The following is a 14,661-nucleotide window of genomic DNA, read 5'->3' as shown; positions in this document are numbered from 1 at the left end:
TAGGCGTGTCTACAATCCGCGTTAAGTGATATCGTGCGCAGACGCCATATACTCATGACGTAATCACCAAATTTAATTGGATTTAGATAAGTAATAACTCTTTCCTCGGGTGATAATTGCCGCATTCCTTCCTTGATAACTCCTTTATGCTTTTGATATCACAGAAGGGAAATACGTATACTATGCGTCTGTTGTTACCGAAAGGGAAACATATAGGCCTACGATACAAATAATTCCAGCTTGGAAATGATATTAAAATTCTTCGATATGAAATTGTACTATTTTGCAATCATAGAAATTTCCGGTATCTTATGAAGTCTACCCATCGTTGCCTTTCGGTGAGAATGTAGTTTTAGACCCTCTTTCAACATATGTTGATCTTGTATTCTACCAACATTTACACAGAATCACAAATAAACCTGAAATATGTGAATGGTTCGTAAAGATTATTTTGTTCGGCGACTTTTATCAGATCGCCGTATAATATGAGACGTGCAAGTGTGAAGGACAATTAACTATCGCGTCACCTGAAAACTCGTATCACAGACCCTTTTGACGTTTCAGGCTGTTGTGGCTCGACGGTATATTTCTATCCTTAAAGTTTCGTCGTTTCCGTAAGTCAGAATGTTATTTACAAGTGGAATTTGCTTGATTTTGCTCTTATATAAATGTGTTCAGTTTGTGGTTGTTTTATCATAAATCTGTAGCTTTAAAAAAGTATTGATTTCATAGATCGTCCACTCGTTGAGCACTTGACCCAGTTACGAGGATATGGTGGTCGATCGAATTATTGAACAACATTGACGAATCAATGTGAAGCTTTGGGACTCGAGATTCACTACGAGGATATTCCCAGATATGATGAAACGATGAAAATGTCTTATTGTAAATAGTTAATTTATCAAGTAAGGAAGCAGTGTCTCAATGGTCTAACATATGGCCTTACGTCCGGCCGGCCTTAGGCCTACTCTCAACACGCGTACAATGCATTCATAAGCTGTTTGTTATATGAATGAAGAGGTTTTACAAAAGTTTTATCATATAAATTTTAGATAATTAACGAATAATGTCTATCACAACACCTAATGCACTTACTGAGTCCTAATGGTTCAAATAAGTTGATGGTGCCAACACAGTAGTTGGTGGAACTGTAGGTACGTGGTCCTAATCATACGTTCGGGTTAAAAGGTAATTGATCCTTTTCACAAAATAATTATTGTCCTCACATCTATGAAGGATATATCAGTATGCAACACGGTTTTAAAACTCGCCATTCACTGAGGAGACGTACCGCATTTATATGGATTGCAAAATAACCGACACATGACTTTGACGGTTTTAGAGCTTCATTCATACAAAATTAAGCTATGCCATTGCAACCAGTTTAACAGTTTGCTTGATTTGCTTCTTAGGTGCGTGTGTGTTTGTGTGTGTGTGTGTGTGTGTGTGTGTGTGTGTGTGTTAATAACACACCTATTAGATTTCACAGAACAGACGATGACAATGAAAATTTTAAAAAATTACATCCAATGTTGCCGTTTTGATGAATGTGCCTCCACCACTTGGCCGTCACCCCTGGCTATGCCTATTGCAGTTTGCTTCATTTGTTGCCTGATCAATTATGGTTTGAATCCCTACTGCAGATGCTTCCTCAGTGTGTGTGTGTGTGTGTGTGTGTGTGTGTGTGTGTGTGTGTATTTTAGTAGCAGATTAATCCTATTCGTTTCGACTGACTTGATGACAAACAAGAAATATCATTAAAATATATTCGTCAAATATTACCCGGTTACTCCAACGTGGATAAACTCATCTCCACCACATAGGATATAATATCACTTCTCAGGATATTACATGAGTCATCGTTGTCGAGAAATTATCGACTGCAATGCAACCTCCATTCTCTTGGCTTCGTCGCGCACATTAATCAGTAATGCCAATATCCACCATTACCTAATCAAAGACAAGAAGTGTGAGGTTATATGAGTCACAGGAACAAGAAAATAGTATAAAAATCAGATTAGATAAATGAATATCTATTTCTATATATGAAACGACAAAGATGTTAACTGGGGTACGAAACATACAATGGTGTATTGTTACTTGCAAGTGCGTATCAGATTAGATAAATATTTATTGGTATATATATAAAAAATGACTGACAAAAGAGCTAACATGGGGATTATACGCGTGGTAGTGTATTGTTTCTTACAAGTGATAATTATAATAGTAATAAGTATACATGAAGGGTATATTTGAACGTGAAACGTAATATTATTTTTTGGGCACATACAGAGGCAAAAGCATGAAAAAGGAATGCCAAGAACTGACAAAAGCATGACAATAATGGCAAACAACTTGCACACTTGTATCTGAGAAAAAAATATTCAAAATTCACACCCCACAACCCAAGATATTTAAATGGTGTTTGTATTTCAGTGAGGTTAAAGAATGTGGAAATACGATTATAACGTTATCCTTCGCTTGTGCGTCATCAACTTTACAATATTCAAAGAATATCACATTCTCTGAGTCTCCTAGCCGAAGTATAAAGGTTGCTCTGTGCATGACGAGAATCATATGTAGGTCCGAACTCTAGACGCATAACATATTTTGTGATATGCAGCAGCTGCCAGTGTTTTTTCTTCTTCTTCTTATGGGAAGACTTATAGCGTAACTTAAGTAGGAGGTTTTAGTAGACGACATCAAGCTTCAGTTTACGTCTTCTTCTTCTTCTTCTTCTTCTTCTTCTTCTTCTTCTTCTTCTTTAATATATGCTGTACGTTGGCGTTAAAGAGTCTTATTGTAATGGAAACTCACTTGGCGTATATCTCACGAAAGAGGATTGGTATAACCCACTCGGTCTAGTACCGGGGTTATTCTCTTTAGTGTTTCTTCTTCATCATCATCTTCTTCTTCTTCTTCTTCTTATTCTTCTTCTTCTTAGCTATCTAACTTCTCCAATTTGTCATTTTTCTAATTTTCATTTTGTATATATCGAACTATTTCCTCGGACAAGTATAGTACCGTGAGTTTGCTTAAATGTTACTCAGTGGTGGATTACAATATACGATTGGTGTAATATTACACTCGCTGGTATCTTGTTTATAATCATATGAGTGATCTCGTCAGTATTGGCCAGAGGATTCTCTCTCTCTCTCTCTCTACTCTCTCGTAGTAGCCATCTTGCTTGGTGAGACGTACCCGCGTGAAGTCAGATTAATCAACAGATATCACAAGTTTAACATACGACTAGAATTTGAGAAATATCTAGAAGTGTTCGTGAACTATCGGTGATAAGATTAGTGTGAAAATAGTAGGATAAAGCGTCTTCTAAGTTAGTTTATCAAGTGTAATACTATAAATCAGAACAAGATGGCAGTAAGTTCCAACTGCGGGAAGAGGTGGCGTAATTTGGCGTGTTTAGCAGATTCGCAATACGATGAGGTAGCAGGAAGGGAACTGGCATTTCTCATCTATGAAATCAGCAACAGTCCTAACCAAAAAGATACAAAAGCATTCATAGATATATTAGAAGGATATAATCCTTCAAACTGGAACAAATCTAATGAAAACATCTTGAAAATAATTGAAGAAGTTCCAAATAAAATCCAAGTGGTCAAGAGACTCATAAAGAAAATATACATAAACCAACATATTCCGACAAAGAAAATGAATAAGGTGAATCTTGTGAATATCCTAATTGATGCATTAGGAAAAAGAATGCCAAAAGCATGCAAACTGTGTAAGGTTTGGTATAGCATAGTCAATCCACAAAACCTAATCAGAAAATGTGCTGCATGCAACATTCCGACCCATCCACAGTGTGCTGAGGTAATACAAGATTTGAGAAAAGATACAAGAATTTTTTGTTCAACATGTCTATCATGGATAGACAATGTTATTAAATCAAGATTGAATGTACAAATAGTTGAGGATAAGAAGAAGAAGGAAGAGGAAGAAGAAAAGAAAAAGAAGAAGAGGAAAACGGAAGAGAAGTAAACAAAAATGAAATGACAGAAAAAAATAAGGAAAACAAAGAACAAGATAAAAGTATGGATGCAGAGATACTCATTGATACTACATATGAGGCAATAAAGCAGCATACTACGAAGAAATAAATTACGATATGACAACAGAAAAGCAAATCCCGAAGAGGCTCTACCCAGATCTACACAATGACGGGAAAGAGGAAAAAATAGACAAGAAAGACAAAATCTGCAACCTTTTGAAAAGAGGGAATTGCAGATTTGGAGAAAGATGTTACTACAAACATCCTAATATATGTCAAAACTATGAAATATATGGTAAATGTGCACACTTAGATGGATATGGGGATGATTGCAGAGATCTGCATCCAAAAATATGTAAAAACCTAAAAGAAGGAAAAGGATGTAAGTTCGACAAAAAATGCAAATATATGCACCCTGTAGCCATGAATCATAATCAAATAAATAACCAACCAAGTAATAAAATCCAAAATAAGAAAGAAACAAATAAAGAGAGAAATCAAGAATATCAGGTAAAAGAGAAAAGCAAACCACCAATGAGATATGCAGAGGTGTCAGCAAAAAATTTCAAAGCATCAGCTCCGAAATTCTACTCAAGAGATAATAACTGTATTTATTATGCAAGAGGATATTGCAGAAACGGAGAAAATTGCAGATTCAGACACAAAATGAATAATTATGATGAAGGAAGATCAAATATTATGGAAAAGTTGGATTTTTTAATGTCAGAATTTCTGGAAATGAAAAAAAGAACAACATACCAGAACAGGAAAGAGACATGGGAAAATCCTTATTACTACCATTATTAAATGAAGGAGAAAACACGCAAACCATCATAGTGATGAATGCGCAGGGTTTAGTTACGAGTAACTCAAAAAGAAAAATAGAGTACTTAGAAGAACTAACCCAAAATGAAAAGAAAATAGATATAATGAATATAAGTGAAACCTGGTATTCCCAAGAGACTGGGAATGATGATCAAATAAAAGGGTTCCAAACTTATAGATCAGATAGAAAAAATAGGAATCAAGGGGGAACCGCAATATATGGGAAAGACAAAAAACAAGGAAAAATATATGAGAAATATAGTAACTCAGAATGTGAACTAATAGCGGTAGAATTTGAATCTGAAAAATTGATGAACATAGTAATATATAGACCTCCTAATACTAAAGAGTTTGACTTAATAATTGAAAAATTGGATGATATATGTAGAAATCACAAGGACTGGACTATTCTCCTATCTGGTGACTTCAACTTTCCTTTCGTAGAATGGAAAGAACGAATAGGAGATTGTGGTTGTACTTATACATATAAAAAAGAGAGTAATAGTAGTGCAGAAGATAAGAGGCAATTTGAAAAGCTATTAGATATGCTACTAGAATACAACATTCAACAAATAAATCACCTGCCAACAAGAAAGGAAAATACTTTAGACCTAGTATTTGTGAACGAGATGAATTATGTTAAAGAAATAATAGTTTATAATGCGAGTATTTCAGACCATAATGTCATAGAATTAACAGTTCATTCCAAAGCAAGTGAAAATAGAGATAAGCAAGAAATGAAAAAGTGGGAAGGATATGGAAAATACACAACTTCTACAGTAAAAATATAAAATGGTCAGAAATTAATGAAGAATTAAACAAAGATTGGGATAACATTTTCGTAAGTGATGACATAAGGGTAAATACGGAGATATTATATAAAATATTGGAGAAAATAGTGGAAAAATATATACCGAAGAAGAAAAGTAAACATCATTCATGCATACCAAGAGACAGAAGGATCTTGTTCCAGAAAATCAGAAAGTGGAAAAAAGGTCTTGCAAAAGAAAAAAATGCATGGAAAGTTATAGAACTAAAAAGTAAGATAGAAAATGCAGAACAAAAGATTATACAATCAAAAGAAAATGAAAAACGGGACTTGGAAGAAAAAACCCTATTAAATATCAAGCAAAACCCCAAACTATTATACTCATATGCGAAGAAGATGAATAAAAGAAGAATAGAAATAGGCCCTCTGAGAATTGAAGGGAGATTAACGAATGAAAAAAAGGAAATTTGCAACATACTGGCAGAACGATATAAGAGAGAATTCACCCCTAGAATAGATAATGAAGATAATGATATAGAAGTAAGGGAAGAAAATAGTGAATATTTAGCTGACATAGAAATTAATGAAGCTGATATTGTGCAGGCAATTAATGAAATTAAAAATGGAACTGCTGCAGGGCCGGATGGAGTCCCTGCTATTTTGTTAAAGAAAGTAGTTCATTCTATCGCAAAGCCACTTGCAATATTATTAAGACAAAGTGTAGATACAGGCAAGATTTATGATGAGCACAAATTAGCATATATCACCCCTACTTTCAAAAGTGGATCAAGACTAGAGGCAAGTAATTATAGGCCTGTGAGTCTAACATCACATATTATGAAAGTGTATGAAAGGGTAATGAAGAAAAATATTATGAAACATTTAATAAAAAATAATTTGTTTAATATTGGACAACACGGTTTCGTACCCGGAAAAAGTACACAAACCCAACTGTTAGTCCACCGTGAGAACATATTCAAAAATATGAAAAGCGGAAATGAAACAGATGTGGTTTATCTAGACTTTGCAAAAGCTTTTGACAAAGTAGACCATAATATATTAGCAAAGAAAATTAGAAAACACAATATCGTAGATAAAGTAGGAAGATGGTTAAAAGAATTTTTACACAACAGAAAACAGATAGTTATTGCAAACGATGAGAAATCGGATGAAACCAAGGTAATATCCGGTGTGCCACAAGGTACGGTGCTAGCTGCAATATTGTTTGTTATTATGATTGAAGACATAGATAGTAATGTTAAGGATTCGGTAGTGAGTAGTTTCGCTGATGACACAAGAATAAGTAGAGAAATTACTTGTGATGAAGATAGGAACGCTCTACAAAGAGACCTTAACAAAGTATATGATTGGGCAGAGGTAAATAGGATGGTATTTAACTCTGATAAATTTGAATCAATAAATTATGGAGACAGAGAAGGAAAGCTATATGCATATAGGGGACCTAATAATGAGACAATCACAAATAAGGAAGGAGTTAAAGACCTTGGTGTGATGATGAATAGGAACATGTTATGCAATGATCAAATAGCAACTTTGTTGGCAAAATGTAAAGCAAAAATGGAAATGTTGTTACGGCACTTCAAAACAAGAAAAGCTGAACACATGATTATGCTTTATAAAACATATGTTCGTAGTCCACTTGAATATTGCAATATGATATGGTACCCACACTATCAAAAGGATATTGCACAAATAGAGAGTGTACAAAGGTCCTTTACAGCTAGAATAGAAGAAGTTAAGGACCTAGACTCCTGGGAAAGGAGAAGAGAACGCTACATGATAATTCAGGCATGGAAACAGATAGAAGGAATAGCAGAAAATATCATGGAACTAAAAATATCAGAAAGAGCAAGCAGAGGTAGATTAATAGTGCCCAAAACTATACCAGGAAAAATAAGGAAAGCACACAGGACATTAATCCACTACGCACCAGCATCGATAATGCAGCGTCTATTCAATGCGTTGCCAGCTCATCTGAGGAATATATCAGGAGTGAGCGTAGATGTGTTTAAGAATAAGCTCGACAAATATCTAAACTGCATCCCAGACCATCCAAGATTGGAAGATGCAAAATATACCGGAAGATGTACTAGCAACTCTCTGGTAGACATTAGAGGTGCCTCACACTGAGGGACCTGGGGCAACCCGAACAAGATGTAAGGTAAGGTAAGGTAAGGTCTCTCTCTCTCTCTCTCTCTCTCTCTCTCTCTCTCATGGTGTCCAAATGTTGCCTTATTCACACTGGAATATTTTGTCATCAAAGAATGCCATTCAAGTCTCTCTCTCTCTCTCTCTCTCTCTCTCTCTCTCTCTCTCTCTCTCTCTCTCTCTAACAACATTAGTTCCTTTTTTTAGATGCACTAAATACAAATTAATTATCACACCAAGCTATACGAAAACAATTCACACAGTATTGCATGAATATCTTACCAGCACTTGAATCATGCCATTCATAATTAAGTGAGTCATCGCCTGCAATTAGGATCTCGAATGTTTTCCTAGTATGTAAGTTACGTTTAATCAAGGTATATATAATATATACCTTGGGTTTAATAAGGGATTAACGAGAACGTGAATAAATAGGAATTGCAACACTGAGACTTTTCAAACACCTGGAACTCATCACTCTCCTTCAAAAGTGTGTATTAGCTTGGTATGAAGTTCAAGTCCGTTCATTTGGATCTAGATCAATAATAAATGTTATATGTTTACGTACAAGTATCTCCTAGTCAACGGTTTCGAATGTAATAATAATTAGGTCATGGAAAAAAAAAACTATAGTAAAATCATTCTCGTGGAAGGCATTTTAAAATGAATCTGCCTACTTAAAGCTAGGCTAACTTGAACCAATCCACAAATTCGTTCTTTTAGCATATAATATGTACCAATAGAATATATAGTATTCATGCGAGGCGTTTAAATACTATATTCTTATCTACGTCACCAGACCTAATGTATGAGCGGTTTGTCCTAGACCTATATATAGCACAGGAGGCTTTTCACCTATTAATCCTGCTTTATATGAGACGTGTTAACTACAAACTATGACTAGAAAACTATAAAAGCAAAAATTTAAAGGAAAGGGGACGTATAGGTACACAAGTGAGAGATAAATTGAAACTTGATGACGGCGGAACATCCAACAATATTAGAAAAGAATTACGAAACATCCCTCACGTTCTCTCTACACCTGTTGCTGAACAGGTGTTTCCGCCATTAGAAAATTGACAAATGCACCAGAATACAAACACCATATTATTGTCATCAATGTAGTTGCCGTGAGCGTCATTTCAAATTACTGTATACTTTCTCTCGTGGCATCGAACTGCACTTAGTACTAGCCATGATTTTCTCGCAAATTCTCCCTCTCAGACATATTTTAATTGCTCAGAAAGTGACCAGCTACTCAAGTCACGCTAATACATTTACCTTCACTATGGAATAATTCCTTCATTATCTCGTACTATAGAGTATAGTCTACAAGGCAGATAATTTCCCGTTTAGGTAAAATTTCTGTTACATGAGACTCAGTGAGTTTTCTAGATTACTGCCAGCTTTATATACATATGCCTTGTGGTATATTTCAAGAATGGAATATTAATCACATCCCAAATTTGAACTATGGGAAAAAACTTAATTATTTCTGAGAATTTCACGAAGCACCACATCGCTAGCTTCTGTTCCTGAAAGTTCGTTGACATTTCCAAAATTTTAGTTTTAGACATTCGAACAATAAGCCAGATGCCACAAACTCTGTACCTTTTGATTAATATATAAAATGATATTAATAGTTCCTGTATTTCCTATCTGATTCACAAGTGTTGAGTAATAAAAACGGGGAGCGGAGGAGGCAAAGATAATCATTGGCTGTACTTCGCTGTATAGTGCAACAATATTTTCTTACAAATACGTACCAACACCTGTTGGTTCGATAAAATAAAAGTTTTCACATACTACTACAATTTCGAGAAGCCACGTCTCTTCTTCAGTGTGTTTGTTTGTGTGGTGTTTTTACGTTGCATGGAACCAGTGGTTATTCAGCAACGGGACCAACGGCTTTACGTGACATCCGAACCTCATCGAGAGTGAACTTCTGTCACCAAGAACGCACATCTCGAGAATCGAACTTGCGGCCCCCGAGGTGGCAGGAAAAGACCATACCGATCACGCCACTTTGGCGTTTTTCTTCTTCAGTGGAAAATGGCGATGCTGTATACAGTCAGTCACACAGTTGTGTAAAGATCAGAATAGAGAATAGAACAGAATATTGAGTTTAGAGAGAGTATGGCACTGATTTAGGCCTAAGGCCGGTCATACAGCGTTGTGTAAAGCCTATAATAGAATATAGACTACAGAGTCTAGACCAAAGGCCCAGCACAGCTGGGAACTATGAGGTCATTCAGCGCTGAAACGGAAATTGACAGCAAAAAAGGTTTGAAAGGTGTAACAGGAGGAAAACCTCAAAGCAGTTGCACTATGAAAGGATTGTTAGGAGAGGGTGGACAGTAAGATGGAGGAAAGAGAATATGAAAGGAGGTACAGTCAAATGAACACAAGGGGTTGCAGCTAGGGGTTGAGAGGTCGCCGCATAGAACCTTGAAGTAATGCCTACAGTGCGTCGCGTGAGGGATTTGTGCAAAAGGAAAAATTATTACATATAGATGGTACAAAAGACCAAAACGTCAGTGTTAAAATAGTTAATATAACATTACTGAAGGCACTCAAGACCCAAGTTGAGTCAGTTCTACAGTACGTACTGATAAACCAATCTCAAAGCAGTATACAAAGTCAAGAACAACTAAACTGCATTTGCAAGCAACTTAGCAATGAAAGCTGCGACTCAATATCTCGAAAATGCGTATGACAATATACTTTCTGCTGCTGACAATGTATATGGTTAGTGTATCCTCCCAGTGCTGATTAAACTGTGCGTTTATCGACCTCACATTTTTGTATCGTTTACTCATAGTTATTTTCAAATTCCAACTTTAAGTATTGTCTTCCTTGTTCTGTTGCAAATTACCGTTCATGTACAGTAAGTTCCAAAACTGAAGCGACAAATTTCAGAGAATTTCGTTCGAAATTCACTAACTGGCAACTACAACTCGTAGCTGAAAAATATATTTTTGTTCTACAGTGAAAGCTCTATCAAGCAAAATAAAGCTAACATATGATGCACAAATATCAAATCTATGATATTTATAACAATCATAAGAAAAAATTACGGTAATAGTAATTATTTTAAAGTATAGCAATTACTTCAAACTATAGAAACGAAACAATTTGAAATTCTCGTTCAACACAGAATTACCAACATTACCAATGTATATTTCGAGCAATGTGGAAACAAATATTTAATATTATAGTGTATTATCAATTATTTTAGCGAAGATGCATAAAACCATGCAAGTATCAATAGAATGTGAAGGGAAAATCTCTGCGACATTAAACATAATCAACCATGAATGCACCTAGATTCAATTAGAAGTTAGGGGTGGTTGGTAGATCTGATTCTTGCTTCTAGGACCGAGCATAAAACACCATCCTCGAGAAAGGCTCTAACCTCTGCTGCTACCTTCAGGTGACTACTGACTAGGCCTAGTTCCGGGCATTGCAAGGCTTACAATGCAGGGCCACTGTCTGTTATTTAGGCAAAGATAGAACCTTCAGGACCGACACCAGGACCTGTCCTTGCACCTGGGAAACAGACTCGATATATAAAAAATAAGAAAGTCGGTCGCAAGCAACCAGAACACCCGTAAAATCACCATCTGGTTAAGTAGGGAGACGACAGACCCCAACAACCCCTTCCCCCTCTACCTCTACCTCTACCCACAATACTAACTCCACCTTTTTCACTTCAACCTATTACCTCAAATCTTCGAATCATATCCCAACCGTGAAATTTAAAGACTGTATTTGCGTAAGTGGGCGTATCATAAGGGAGTGATATCACCCAAATTCATATTTCCACTGACAACCAGTAATCAGTTCGATCCAGTCAAGTATAATTGCATAACAGAAATTTATGAGTTTTTGGGATTATATATATATAAATATATATATATATATATATAGATATATAAATATATATATATAATAGAATTATATATTATATATATATATATTATAATATATATAATATATATATATATATAAAGGTAAGCACCCGAGCATGACCAATAGGCCTAGTGCTCGATTCTTAAAACAGGCCTCTGGTTATTCCTGATAGATAAAAACGTCCATGAGAACGAGAGAGAGAGAGAGAGACGAGAGAGAGAGAGAGAGAGAGAGAGAGCATACAACAGGGGATACTCGAATTAAAATAATGCTCGCCAAGCATATTCACACTCCGGATCGTATGGACAAGAATAGTCTCACTTATGCACTGAAAAAAAAAAGTGGAAACCTACGAAAATACTTGTTTGGTGCGACCCTGAACGCAATTCCGCATGCAAAAATTTGCACAATCGAGAAATTCCATGAAATTATAAACTAACAAGCTGGAAAATATATTTCCTTGATTCTTGAAATAGGCCTAACCATGTAACCAACGCTAAACGCGCACATAACTTGGATTTCGTTTTTTTTTTTTTTTTTTTTTTTTTTATCACCAACTTGTCTTATTTATATTTCATTTAATCAGATGCTAAACTTCTCTGTGCTTTATCAAAAGAAATCATAATAACTTTCGATATAACGCTATAAAAGTAGAAAGTTAATTTACAAATATTAGGCCAATGCATATGCATACGGTTCCTGCTGCCACTCTATGGCGAACACTTCATATCACACTTTGGAAGCCGCAGATGTTTCTTTGGGGAATTTTTTTTTTCTATTAATAAACAATTACTGAACTAACATTGATCATTCACTGGGGAAATACTTTGTGCGCTTATACAGTTAATCACTGATACGTATTATCAGATAAATAGGAAGACAATAATTGGAATAAAATATACTAACTGGCAACCCCATGAGTTTCTATAGAAGTACGATCAATTCTGAGATTTGTCGCTTCACTTCTGGAACTTACTGTACTATGTGGGAGTTGATGTAAAAGCTGTTTATGATTGTCAGGAGACTTTTCTCAACATGATTTTTCTTGTGTTATTGGTCTCAATCGCCCCATTAAGACATTATGCAAATGAGGAATAAAGCTTTTTCTGATGTGTGTGTCGGCTCAAGTGAATTTCCGGTGTCACAACCATAAGTCCTCCTTCGTCCTAATGCATTGTTTACCATAATTATGTCTTTCATATCTGTCCTGTACTCCCACCTCCATCATTTCATCACTACAACCACAGGATGCACGTGTCATATGGATTTCATTATAGCAGTAAATGTAACCACCTCTAAGTGCACGGGTCCAGTACCTGCAACATTGGTCTATCTTTAGTGCACCCTTGAATTTGTGGTTTCCCACGTACCTTCCTTCACGCACTCCCGCAATTCAGCAAAGTACTCCAGTTATCTCGAGAAGCGGTCCTTTCAACGCGGTGGTATGGTCACTGACCTCAACATTAAACATTTTCCGCCTTTTATAAGTCTTAAGTTTCAGGATGACGCCGTGCACCTAAATACGCAGAATGCATCAGTAAAGTGACGAGCCAGGTTATCAGTAAGTCTCTAATTTCATTGATATTTTGGGTATTTAGCTCAATTTAAGCCAATACAAACTACTACTGCCTGCGTATCACCACATGAAACTCGATAAAAATTACTAGCCTTGTAGAAATAAGGGTATATATATCTGTAATTTTTTTCTTTTTTTAGAGATAGTCTGGGATTAGCAAGAATGTCATTGCCAACTATTACTACTACTGCCTGCATATCACCACATGAAACTGTAAAAATGATTAGCCTTTGGAACAGAGTGCGCCATCTGCAATTTATCACTTTTCATGTGCATGTGGCTCTGTTCACACAGTGATATACGGAGAGGATACATTCGTACTCTTTAACATACCGTATCCCTGTTCAACCTCAAAATACTCGTCTTAGTATCTTCAAGATACTTCCAATTTTATGATGTTAATTTTCACGTTGTCAGCGAATGATGTCAGTGTTTCTGCACTTCCACTGTAGTGATGTAACATCTCTAAAACTTTCATTAACGTTTTGATGTGTCCTGTCACTTCAGTGCATCATGTATATATACTTCCCACGAGCGGGTAAAAAAATTTAAGTCAGCATCAGCTACCTCCCCAAATATTTCCCGAGATACAAGCTGTTGTGCTTGTTTTTTTTCCACATTTGCCAGCAGGACAGAATTTAAAGTTCAGAATTAAGATAAGTGTGAGAAGCAGCAGAAAGAGATGTGTAAAATGCTTGGCTGGCAGGTTGGAGACAAGAAAGCAGATCTTTAAAAAGTTACAGAAATCGCTACAGTAGGATGTCTAGTTTAAAATGACTAGAACAGTACCCAAAATTAGTTAAAACGTACTAACTTGACCAAAGAACAGTGAAGGCAGATCATGTTTGTTTGTATGGTGTTTTTACGTTGCATGGAACCAGTGGTTATTCAGTAACGGGACCAACGACTTTACGTGACTTCCAAACCACGTCGAGAGTGAATTTCTATCACTAGAAATACACATCTCTTGATTCCGCAATGCTATGTCCGAGAATTTAACTCTCGGACAACGTGGTGGCACGCTAACACCATACCAACTACGCCACTGAGGTGCTTGCATTGCCTACTAAATTGCCTAATCAATCATTCAAGCCAAAATTTTGTTTGAAATATTCAAACTGGAAGAACTGTTGCAGCAAAAGTGCATTGAAAACAACATTCTTGAGAATTCTGGCTCAATTTTCATATTCGAGACTGCCCTATTGGTCTTCAAGACTTTTATAATAATTAAAACTATAGTTTTGTTCCTATCTCATTCCTTGTCTTAAAGGACATTCTTGACCAATATCTTACTTGTTTGCCTTTGATTAGAACCCGTGCCAAAACAAAGGTTGTACTTTTTCACCTTTGAGACATCACTTACTGGAGGATATTAGACATAAAATTCAATGAAAGCAGATG

The 14,661-nt window shown here is 35.9% G+C and overlaps 1 protein-coding gene across 2 annotated transcripts in view; it reads right to left on the bottom strand.

Annotated features, from left to right (window-relative positions):
* LOC135213176 (UDP-glucose 6-dehydrogenase-like) overlaps positions 1-13,174 on the bottom strand; it is a 46,620-nt gene extending 33,446 nt beyond the window's left edge. The window contains exons 1-2 of one of the 2 annotated variants that reach the window (XM_064247134.1): positions 13,055-13,174; positions 1,783-1,950 (exon numbers count right to left, since the gene is read on the bottom strand). The gene's annotated coding sequence lies outside the window, so the exon portion shown is untranslated. The remainder of the gene's footprint in view (positions 1-1,782; positions 1,951-13,054) is intronic. The other variant, XM_064247135.1, reaches the window with a different exon arrangement.
* Positions 13,175-14,661: the final 1,487 nt, after the last annotated feature.

The sequence above is a fragment of the Macrobrachium nipponense genome, chromosome 42 (genome assembly GCF_015104395.2).
Source record: "Macrobrachium nipponense isolate FS-2020 chromosome 42, ASM1510439v2, whole genome shotgun sequence".
Taxonomy (NCBI): Eukaryota; Metazoa; Arthropoda; class Malacostraca; order Decapoda; family Palaemonidae; genus Macrobrachium; species Macrobrachium nipponense.
Note: the sequence above shows the minus strand (reverse complement) of the source record. Positions and strands in the feature narration are given on the sequence as shown.